Source organism: Anser brachyrhynchus (genome assembly GCF_964034855.1).
Source record: "Anser brachyrhynchus genome assembly, chromosome: 9".
Lineage (NCBI taxonomy): Eukaryota > Metazoa > Chordata > Aves > Anseriformes > Anatidae > Anser > Anser brachyrhynchus.
The window spans coordinates 858,975-871,037 of NC_137703.1; the positions used below are offsets into that span (position 1 = coordinate 858,975).

Below are 12,063 nucleotides of genomic sequence, written 5' to 3' on the forward strand. Positions count from 1 at the left end.
GCAGAACACAATGCCATCCTTGTGCGTCGGGGAAGAACTGATAGGTACAGGCCAGGAAGCAAGCTAAAAATCTACTTAAAAAAGTCATTTGTGGCTATTGGCAATTAACTGTTAACACAAGCAGTCCACGGAAAAGAGAAACCTGGAAAAAGTAATGTAAGGGTAAACAGCAGGTTAGATATTAATTTGTAATGCCGCACAGCAGCCAAGGCAGCTCAGGTATCTCTGGCTGCGTACACGCATGTACATAACTCATACATCCGGGGGCAAGAGCCTTCCTCCGCGAAGCTACTGGGTGGCACCGGGAACGTGTTGTCGGCGTCATAAACACCGTGATACTGGCAAATTGCAGAGCTTCGGAAGAGCCTTGTCCAAAAGATAAATGGGAGAGAGAAATGAGGAACACTTCCAGGAGTTAATATTTAATTTGGCTGGGTTGGCACAGACAGGAATGTGGTATTGCTCTGGAAGAATATGGAGGCTGTGAAAAGCAAGGAAGGCAAGGAGTTCTGCAGGCTGTTTGCCAGGGAGTGGGACTGATAACAGGTAGAATTGGGAAGAAATAAAAATAAAACACAAAAGTACTAGACTTTAAAATCTGCAGAAAGCTTCCTTGCAGTGTGTTGTGCTGCAGAAGGATTGCCTGGAGAGATGATAATGAAACCATCGTCAGAGGCATGCTAATGTACAACTAAACGAAGCTCTAGAAAATGGAAAATGTACCAGAAAGCTGTAGCTTCCCTTTAGCAAACAGAGATGAACTTTTTTTCATTTCTAAAAGGGCTGCAGCTCTGTGCTGTATTAGGCATCTGCGTTTCTGTGCCGTGTGAGTGAGGCTTAAACCGCTAAATTGTCAAGAAGTCTGTCCTTCAAAAGTTCAGCAATAACAGAATTGTTGCAATAACAAAACCATACTCTTCAGGGAATAACAAACTCTTACGGCTGGTGATCCACTTGAGTAAAGTCCTTGGGATTTAGGAGAAATGGAATTAGCTGTGACTCTTTGGAAAAAGTTGGCATTTTGAAGGGTATATTCAGACTTGAGGTCTTCATTATTCCAGTGGCGTGGAATGAAATGGTGAAAGTAATGTCGAAGAGCATCATAGTGACAATTAATTGTGTCATAGGTCTTGTACCAGAAAAGGTTTTTCAGGAAACAGAAGGTCAGGGTGGGGGGATGAGCAGGTACCTCAGCGTTAATGGAGCACCTTAAAACTGCTCCTGATACAAACCGAAAATGTTCCTGGTTCCAGATTCGCAGATCAAGTCAGTTAGAAGGTGAAATAAAGGTATTCTCCTGTGTTACTGAGTGAAATGCACAGGAGCCTGGCTGGCCTGCCTATTTTAAGTGCCATGCTTACACTGCCAGCTCTTCAAGGCGTGAAGTGAAAGTGAACCAGTGTTGAGTATGAACGGGCTGGAGGATTTAGAGCTTGCAGGACTTTTCAGCCTGCTCTCCAAAGCACTCCCTGGCTCAAAATTCATGTGCTCAAAAGATATTCTAGCCACCTCTGTAAAGTATTATGGTATGACTGCGTACATTGATTAAGGGGAAAAAAATCCTCCCCAAAGTGTTTTAATAGCTATCAGCATGGTTTAAGATTTAACTTGTGAAAGGCACAATGGGAAAACACAGAAGCCAAGTAAGTATTAGTCATTTTACCTCGTGTATTTTTCATCTATATAGTTCCCGTCTTACATATTCAGGAATTAGATATTTTACTTATTTGAGCAAACCTCCTCCTTCAGCACATGGAGTTCACGTATATTCAGTTGCTGCAGTTGTTGCCAGCGTATACCAGAACATCGGCAGTGTGTCCATAGCAGAACTCACAGCAAGCACAGGTATACGTGTATGAAGACGTGCATTTAAGCTACACAATTTCTAATGGAAAACAGAAAAATTTCCTAAACAACAAAAGGAGGTACGAGAGAGTCTTTTGCAGCCTGCATTTATTATTGCAAATTACTTTTTTTTTTTTTAAATATAAATATGTTTTATACTAGTTAGTTCCCGTATCAGGAAAGAGAACTTTGCTTCCAAGTCTGGATCTGTTAGACATGATATACAGCAGGAAGACAAAGCTGTTATCTCCAAACACTGAGATGAAAATGAACAGAGAGGATACTTTATCTCCTAACTAAGGAGAAAAGAGATTGTCCATATGTTTCCCACATTTCCTCCGATTCAGATAACCATTTCCAAATTAATCAGTGTCCTTATTATTTTCAAACAAAACAAAATGCTCCTTGCCCCTGAAAACTTTTAGAATCACTATTTTTTTCTGAATAGAACCAAAGACCTAAATAAAACTCAGAAAAATAATGAAAAGGAATAAATGTCAGCTTTGATAAGGAAGTATTAAAGCTATTGATATGTTCAGAAGACAAAACCTTCAACACAGAAAGAGAAAATCGCATGGTAGAATCAGTTTTGCTCTGATGGAAGTGGGTTGGGTTTCTGCTTTTTCACTGGGAAAAAAGTCAAATTCAGGAAGTTCCAACTGTTTTCTTGGTTTTATATTTTACTAGATCAGCATATGAACTTGTAGCATCAGCTTAACATATTAACTTCCTTCCTCCCCCCCATTGCCATTCATCATCATTCTTATCCCCCAGACAAAAAGATCGGATTGAATTGTGAGGCTTTTGCCTGCAGCACAGGGCCGTGTACCCCCTTCTCCTTGTGCGCAGTAGCTGGTGTGCCCTGCGATTCTGTGTGCTTTCCAGATGGCTTCTTATCTGATCAGATACAGCACCGGTGTCCCTCTGATCTGCAGTGGGGGCTAGCAATTTGTTTTCCTTACTTGAGCAAGTCTTGTCTTCCACCAGCATCTGCAGGCCGAGGTGTTGGCTGGCCACGTGGGATGTCCGCCGCAGCCCCCTGTGCCCTGCGTGGGCTGCGCCAGGCGCCAGGGCTGTGCGTGGCTGCGGGCAGGGGGCTGCGCATCGCCCGCAGCACAGCCCCGCGCCGCCCGCCGGCAGCGCCCTCTGGGACGTGGCAGCGGGAGAAATGAAAACGTAAATCGTTCTGCCGCAGCAATTGTATAAAACGGGAAAGAGGCTTGTCTTCAAAGGTCGCTAGCAAGACTATAGTTAATATCAGGCCGTTAGGATCACGTAGTATATAAGCGTTTTTGTACTGTGCCGTCTTAATTCTTTTAACTATGGATGGAAAATGATGGAAATGGGATGGAAATACCATTTGGTAAGCTGCGCGCTGGTGGAGCTGTGTACTGGAATTTAGTTCAGAGGGCACTGTATTTTTTATTTCTAATCAGACCCACACGTGCCATTATTGAAGCACAGGCGCAGTTTGTGTCTAGCTTGTTTATCAAAGAGCAACGCAGTTTTTGAAGATGTTGGCCAGTTTTATAAAATTCCAGTGTAAGACAGCACTGATATTTTTAGGGGGGTTATATATAGCATAAAGGTCTGCATTCCTTTCTAGCTCTTTTTAGCCAAGCAGTTTTCAGATCTTATGCTGAATTTGGAAGCTTTATAAATGAGCTTTGTGACAGAAGTGGCTAGTGCTACTTTGTGAGATCGTAGGAACAAACTGGGTATAGAGAAATATCATCGTATAAGGTGCCTATCCAGGTTTGCTGTGTATATGCAGCTTTCCACTTTTGGCACTTCTAATTATTTTTGATGCATTTTAGAAAGACGTTTGCTGTTTCAGTTGGCCTTCTGTGCAAACATACTTGGTATTCCAGTGAACTGGCTGAATCCCTATTGACTTTAGCACACAGTTTCCCTAGATAATTATTTAGTTTAAGCTCTTCTACTTCTTGGATATTCCATTCTATTTCTGGTCCTGTTGAATATTGAATGTCCTAATTGGGAAATACATTTTTTTTTCCTGGTTTAGAGAGGCACATGTGCCAGTGATAACCAGTTACATTGTTTGTAACATAGATTCACAGAATGGTTTACGTTGGAAGGGACCTTAAAGATCATCTAGTTATGAGATCAAATGTCTTTTAAGCGCAAAAAGGTATTAATGAGAATTTTTACCTCCCCAAAAAAGCAGAAATTCCATCTAAAAAAAATACAATAAACTTGAAGTCTTTCAGGTTTGTGGAGGATACTCGGTTTCAGAAGAACCCTTTGCTTTGTGAATTTTTTATCTATCCTGAAGCCACTATAAATGGCATAATTATGAAATCTTATTGATTCAAAAAATTAGTAATGTAGGACTGTATACAAACTACGTGCAATTGTATACCTTGCTTTTGTATACCTTGCTAATCAAATATATTCTCAGTATTCAAAATGTAAACCTTCAAGTCATAGTTCTCTAATTTTCAAACCCCCTGATTCATTTATGAAGTGGCATCCCAAGCAGAGTAATTAAAAATACAATGCTGATCTATTAGAGTAAACAATACCAGACCCCCTCTGTGTGACACATGTTCAGGCCTGTATTAGCAATGTCGAGGTTATTATCTCCACAGCCCTCCTGAGTGAAGCAATCCCCACCACAGAAACACTCCCACTGGGCAGCCAGAGCTGCGGCTCGTGCATTCGCTGACCTCCCCCTCCCTGCGCTGGTCGAGCAAAACCTGCATCACCACGTGCTCCTCTAACTCGGAGGCTTTCAGATGGCTGTCACGCCATCTGAGTTGCTCTTTAAGGCTTCACCAAATGAATTATGAATCAAACATCTCAACGTGTTTACACTTTCAAACTGGAAAAACCAAGTCACAGCAAATTCCTCGCATTTGTGGCACCGACGGCCGTGCGCGCGGCACAGAGCTCGCCCTGCGCCTGCAGCCCTGCGCTGGCCACGTGTGCGCCCAGCGGCTGCCTGCCACGCAGCTGCGCTCACGGCCGCATGCACGGCCCTCAGCACGCGGCGCTAGGGAGAGAGAGATTCACGGTTCTCTCTAAAGATCTTTTCTCCCCAGGGTTATTAATTCTTAATGACATTTGTACGGAAAAAAAAAAAAAGGCATTTTGTTCAGCTTCTGCTTTTGCATATTGTTTTGCTCTCTGGAATCATATTCCTGTGTTGTGGTGCAGTTATCTCCACAGCAACAAGTCACAAACAGAGGACTATGACTTCAGCCGAGGAACATGTAGAAAGCATTGATGAGCTGCCAAGCAACAAAGATTTGGTTTCAGTGTGGATGCAAAAGCCAGATAGTGACATTTTTCCTTGGTTTTAGTCTGTCCTCCTTCCGGTGAATTCCCTCTGAAGATAATTTAGGCTTAAGAGAGAAGAAAGCCCTTCCACAGGAACTCGTTATTTTAGTAACAGCTGAATAAGGCCTAAGGAGGTCTTCAAGCTTTGGACAACTCTTTGGAAGTAATAATAATAGAAAAGGAAAGACGCTAGACAGAAAGTATTGTCATCTGACCTATTACCATAAATCTCGTTAAGCAGTGTGGTGCTGGTGACGCTTCAGCTCGATACAAAAGCAACACAGCAAAGCAAACAACAATCTGAGTAAAACTGTGCCAACAAGTTCATCTTTAATTAGTAGTTAATGAATTGTTTCGCTCGTTCATCAGAGCATGAACACTTCCATAGCTGTATATCTGGCACTGCAGGAAAAGCAGACTGGCCCTATTCTCAATATTTTATAAACCCATATATTAATATCACACCAAAATGAATTACCTGAAGAGATAAGAATGGGCGATATTTACTAGCAGGTTATGCCGAGCTACACAAGAACTGTGTGATCAATGGGAAACATCTCTGTCATTTTTGTCTTGCTTTTTTTTCTGACTAGAACATGTCTGCTTTCCTGGGTTGCCTTAATTCTGATCGAGGTCTCAAGGACGTGCTGGGCCTCCTGCACAGACAGCTGGCACACGTGGAAAACTGTGAATGTGGTGTACTCCTGTGTTTGAAATTTCTGGGTGTCTTGCACCCTCATCAGGGGTTGCGCTCTGTCCAGGCTGGTGAACACCTGCAAAACGCAGGCAGGTGGGCAGAGTGCCTGCGTTGTGTCCGAGAAAAGCTTTGCAGTGGGAAAATGGAGATCTGTCACACACGGCATCCACATCTTTGCCAAAATGCCCCAGTTTCCACATTAAGAATAGGTATTTCTTAGAAGACTGTTTCAAAAACCTTAGTAATGTGATATTTTACAATATTCAAACTTCTCCATTAAAATTATTTTCTTCCGTACTCCATCTGCTAAATTAAGAAAGGCACGTTCTCTGGAGTGCTGTTTGCATGTTCATCCTCAGCTACCAGTCCTTTGGCTAGTGAATGCAAGACCACAATTGCTTTTCTCAAGCTGTGCCATATTGCTGGCTTACAGTAAGCCTTTACCATTTAAACGGCGTTTCTCAACATTTAAAATCTGGTGTCCTTGCGGTTCTTCTGTCTCCCCATAGCCCTTCAAGCTCCCAGGTCCTCCTGGGCTGGGAGATCTAGGAGGGTCAGTCACTTCTGGCTGCAGGTATTTCCGCTCACTCCTCCAGTCGTGAGGAATGACCCTTCAACAGCTTTGGGGGCTGCTTGAGTGTGTCCAGTAAAAGGCTTCCCGGTCCTGACCTGGCTGGGTGCTCCCCCGTGGCCATGGAAGTTATCAGTCTGGGCGCCGAGCACTGGTCGCGCCGCAGCTCTGGCCTTGTTATGTGGCTACCTGTGGTAATAATTTTCTCCCAGTCCTCTTGCAAAAGAGAATAATGCTTTAATTGAAGCATCCTTAGCCGGCGTATCTGCCTCGTGGAGGATGGTTTTGCGGTCTTTTAAAAATCAGTCATGAAATAATTGAATTAAGCTTTCATGAAATAGATCTTAATTCTATATTATAGATCTCACAGAACTGAAATTCTAAGATACTGATGACCGATGAACTTTTACATGGATGCTTTTGCTTAGAAATAGGATTATAGTGAAGCTTTTCAATGCTTGCAGTGTAATCCTGCAGCGGTATGGTTTTTGAATAAGAACAAACTGAAAGAGAGAATAAAGGGAATATAAAATGAAATTAACTCTGTCATAAACCCAAACAATATTCAATCAAATCACATTATCATTTAAATTCTGTGATTTATGCTGATTTTATTATTTATTAGCAATCAAATTTGAGACACAAGATTTGGAATGTTTGCAATGTTCTAGACCTTTCTTTGCATTTGAACTCCCCATCTAGGAAGGATTGCTTGGTACCAAAGAAGAGTAATACTTTTTGCTGGAGAAGGTAACTACATTTTTTCCTGATACTTTTACTATGCTAATGACATAAGCAGATTAAAATAATAATGCGAACACTGGAACTGGAAGAGTTTACTTTTTAAAAATGACAGAAATAAATTTTACTGTATACCTCCCAGAACATCTAATAACAAAGAATATACCTTTATATTACATGAACCTGGTAGACTTGGGGTAACTGCAACACTTTCAAAAAGAGAAGAGAAACAAGATTTTTGATGGGATAGTTCTTTTATTAAAAAGCCTCATATTGGTGAAAAAATGCATAAGATCATTCAGGCACCCCAGGCCATTTTCAAATTTCTTGATTGCTTAACTAGTCGGGTGGCTCAAGCGAAGTTACTTAGTAATAATATTTATAAGACTTTTATCTTGTGAGGACTTTGCTGCTAAATGCATGCGCAGAGACGGCACGTGCTGCTGTCTTGTGTCAGCATCAAGCATCGTGGCATTCGTAGGTGCGTGTCCCAGGTGTGTCTGTACCCAGGCACACAGCATGTCCCCCTCCTCGTGCACCCGTGCACGAAGGTGTGGAGAGAGGTGTGCTCTGCATGGCACCTGTGAGCACCGGGTCGGAAGGTGTTACATGAATTAAAAACCCTTGCCCTGTGGAGTGGTAATGTGGAGTAGATAACATTGTCTCGCTGAAAGCGGTGTGACAGCTGGCAGCACTCTGAAGGGCAAGAGACGGAGCACTCAGTCACATCTTTTTAACGCTGAGCTGCATGATTAGATGAGATTAGTGGGTCAGAACACAAGAGCTATTTACCTCCATCAGCTACAGGTTGTGGGACAGACAGCATTTCTCTCACCTGCCTCCTCTAGTGGTGCCTCTTCCCCTCAGCCCTGTTCCTGCAGTTGTGTTTAATGGCTTGCATTTTTACACCGGTAATTTTTAAAGATAAGTTATAACCTATGCAGTGTACATTTCCATAACATTTTCAGTCTGAAAACCTAGGAACACGTGAATTTTGTGGGCCTGCGCTGTCCTCCCAAACAAGTGAGCTGTATTAATACATCACCTAACAATTCACAGCTTATTTTGCGCAATGTTGGATATTAGGAGAAATTTTTTTACTGAAAGGATTGTGCAGCATTGGAATAGGCTGCCCAGGAAAGTGGTTGAGTGGTTGAGACCATCCCTGGAGGTCTTCAAGAAACGTGTGGATGTAGAACTCAGTAGCACGGTTTAGTGGTGGACTTGTCAGTACTAGGTTAAAGGTTGGACTAGATGATCTTAGACGTCTTTTCCAAACCTATGAGTCTATGATACTATGATTCTACGTCTGCGGAAGGGATTTTCTTAAATAGTGTAAGTATTTTAATTTAATATATTAAAGAGCAATTAACACTTAAAGATTAAATGTGTCCTACACAGCAGTTGCTGTGGACTAAGAACTTGCCCATGAACAGTTAGTGAACTGCTGCAGCTAACAGCATCTGCATCTCACTCAGTTGTGTACCTCAGCTTAAGTAATCTTAGCACAATTTAATAGCATCCACGCAAAGGTTTTGGCAACCTCATTAAATCACATTTTAACAGAAGTAGAGCTTGTTGGCCGAGGCGAGTGCCTGATAACACTCAGTGTAGCACAAGAGGGTATGTTTCCTGAAACGTGCCATTAAACTAAAGCTGCCCCACAAAATACCTCCTTGCAAATCACTAAGAAAACAATTCCTAAGATTGTCCACTTGAAGGTATATTTAATTAATAGGTTTTGCATGTGTTTCTAATGTGGAAATTAAATGTTTTTAAATGTAATGAAATGACAGTATTTTGTAAATCATCCCCTAACTTCCAGGTACGAAGGTGGAACATGTTTGTTGTATACAGTGCTGAAGTATTGAACTTGGAACATCTTGCTCCCTAAAAAATGTTTGTTTGTTTTTGTTTTTGTTTTTTTTTTTTGTGCTTCATCCTGTAGGAATAGTGGTTAGGTCCCTCCACCTGTGAAATGGATGTAGCCACGGTCCAGTAAATGTATTGTGCTAAGCAGACTATTTATATCTGCTCTGAAAGCTGCACCTTATCTCCTGACAATGGATGCCTGAGGGATGCTGTCCGTGATGCACTCTTTGGCAGAGCCTTCCCCGCTGCCCTCAGCCAGGCAGGCCGCGAGCACGGCCGTGGCAGGGCAGGCAGCGTGGCGAGCCGAGGCCCTGCTCGCCATACCCCGCGAGCACGCAGCCCTCTTGGCCTGCATGCAGAAAATGGCTTAAAAAAGCGCAGCGGAAGCCACACAGCGTTTCCGCCACAGCCGTGCCCGCGCTGCTTCTCCTCAGACGCTGCCCCTGGCACCCCGTGCCCTGGCCCGGTGCCGCCCTGGTGTGGGCGGCCATCCCTGGCCCCGCGGCCCTGCCCGGCGGTGTGACCGGGGCAGGCGCAGCTGCGAGCCGCGGGTAACGTCTGCCTGGGGGCTGAGCAACGAGCAGGTGCTTCCAGCAGGTTCTGTGGCCCTCGGCACGTTCTCCTTCCGCACCGGCTGCCGGCACAGCAGCCCGGGGCTCAGGTGCCTGCCGCAGAAACAACCGGGGTTCGCCGGCTGCGCCGAGGGCTGCGCAGCAGCAGAGCAGGCCGGTGCCGGCGCGGCGGCCGTTATCTGTGGCTCGCAGGGCCCGGCGCAGGAAGGGAGCGCGGCTGGTGCGGCGGGGCCACCGCCCGCAGCCCTCGCCCACCCCCGGGCGCTGCCTTGTCGGTCGGCCAGCGCCTGTCCCCAGCTCCAGGTGCCAGGACCAGATTAGCAGGCCGGGCTGCGGCACTTGCCATTGGGGGTTTTAAAACACGCGGCCATGCCCGGCAGGCAAGAGCCTTGCCCGTGGCGCGAGCCACGCGCGCTGCAGCGGCCTCTGTCATCAGGGACGTGACTGCAATGCAAAAGCACTTCCCCTAACATTTTTTTTTTTATTAGCTGACGGTAATTTTTACTTCTTTAAGAAAATATATATGCAAACCGCAGCCCGTCACCATGGTTACTGCTGAATGCCACCGAGAATAGCTTATTTCACGTTCTCAGACCCATAGGGTTCGGAAGGCACGATTATTTTGGCCTTTCGCCGTTTCCCCTCTAGCTAGGCCACTGTCCCGCTGTTGCAAAGAGAGCATGTTGTAATTAGCCCAGCGCCGCCGGGCCCGGCGCGGAGGAGGCGGTGGCTGCGCCGCCGCAGCGCTGGAGCCGTGCTCAGACGAAAGCCACGCAGGAGGCGAGGCAGGTAAGAGCTGCGCTTTTTGTCCCGCTCTGTAGCCCTTGCAAACTCACGGCAGAATGATACATGATGCTTTAGGAGGTTATGGTAAGTCATTTAGGAAGCTAAAGAATTTTATTGTGCCTACATCTTATTGCACATACTTTACGAAATAAGTTGGGGAAGATTTAAACAGTGTGCTAAAAAACCCTCTGAACTTAAAAATTTGGCTCCTCAAAGTTTACCTAAAAAACTCTGCAGTTACTAGGATCACTGAAGCAGTGGCAGTCCCCTAGGGTCGGACTCCCAAGCTGTTTGCCAAGCAGACCCTTCCTTGCAGGCTCTGCACGAGGCGGGACGTGTGGCGGGGACACGAGTGGCACGCCTGGCCCCACGCACACGGCCACGGCGCAGGGGGAGCCTCTCTGTCTTTTCTCGCGTTCTGTTTGTTGATGTTTTGTCAGTTCGTCTCGTCCGAGGTTTGCTTCTCTGGAAAAGTTGAGACAGATTTTCGTGTGCTGTAGAGAGCCCGGCCAGTTTCTTCACAGCGGCTCATTCCGCACGGTTAGCAGAGCCGGGACGTGGTCAGGGGCTTGTGCCTGGAACAGCGCTGCCTCAGCCACGTAGCAGCAGCACCCGGCACCCATCCTCCCCGGGCGGCCAGAACCGGGGCCCTGCAGCTGCCGTGGCCTTGGTTGCAGCGGGTGGCTCGTGGAACCCGTTATAAACTAAAATGGCGCTAACCCCCCTCGTGGTGTGAAATGCGTTGCTGCCGGCGCGTGTCCCACCAGTTCTCAGAGCATATATCGCAATTATTTGCTGTGAAATTAGCAGGGTGGAGTTTGCTCATTTATACACTTGTAGACTTGTAGAGATTTGTCTAAATATTTTATTACTTTTAATAAAATATTATCACTTAATATTGGTATAAAGCTTGAAAAAAAAAAAAGGACCATGCAATGGAAGTGCCGAGTGTGAAATACATATATTGTCTTTACTAAAATGTACATGCAGATAATATCACTAAAACAGAAAAAAAAAAAAAACAAAACCTCTTAATACTGTAGTGTGAGATCGATTGCCTCCATGTTGCTGTAAAGCAGAAGCGGAAGTTCTTTACTAAAGAATTTGCACTCTGTTAAAAGAGATGTAAGAATTACGTTCTTTACTGGCAACACTGAAATTTAATGTCAGACCCTTTGGAGAATGTAAGTTTTATGAGTGCTGAACAAACAACATAAGGAACCGAATAGCTTCTCGAGAGCCACAATCATGTTCAATCTACATTTGAAGTAACTTGTGTATCTACCTTTCATAATGGCCAGCAAAGAAATGGAAAATTAGAGCCCGATGTTTATTCTGTAACTATTGTACTCCAGCCATTTGGTGCGATAAAGTGAAACCACAAGGCGTATTTCAAGCTTGACTGATTGGCACTGCGATTTTTGTTTTTGTAACAGAGAGAAGTGAGAGCACGCTGCAGTCCCCCAGGTGCGAGCCTGGCAGTAGCTCTGCAGCGAGCAGCAGCCTGGTGCTGCCTGGGTACTGCCTGGACCCTGAGGGAGGCTCCTAGGGGCGCTCAGGGTGTTTTAATTTATTTGTCCTTTCAGTGATACGTTATGGTAAATATTAAGGAGAAAAGCCTTGCTTTCAGCTGTACAGCGGGAAGTGTCTGTGAGGCTGAACAAAACTTTGTGCTC

The 12,063-nt window shown here is 44.9% G+C and overlaps 1 protein-coding gene across 15 annotated transcripts in view; it reads left to right on the forward strand.

Moving 5' to 3' along the window:
- Window positions 1-9,914: 9,914 nt before the first annotated feature.
- Window positions 9,915-12,063, forward strand: part of MBNL1 (muscleblind like splicing regulator 1) — a 77,646-nt gene continuing 75,497 nt past the window's right edge. For 14 of the 15 annotated variants that reach the window (XM_080604740.1, XM_080604763.1, XM_080604760.1 and 11 more), the window contains exon 1: window positions 9,932-10,390. The gene's annotated coding sequence lies outside the window, so the exon portion shown is untranslated. Of the gene's footprint in view, window positions 10,391-12,063 lie in introns of all 15 variants that reach the window. The other variant, XM_080604748.1, reaches the window with a different exon arrangement.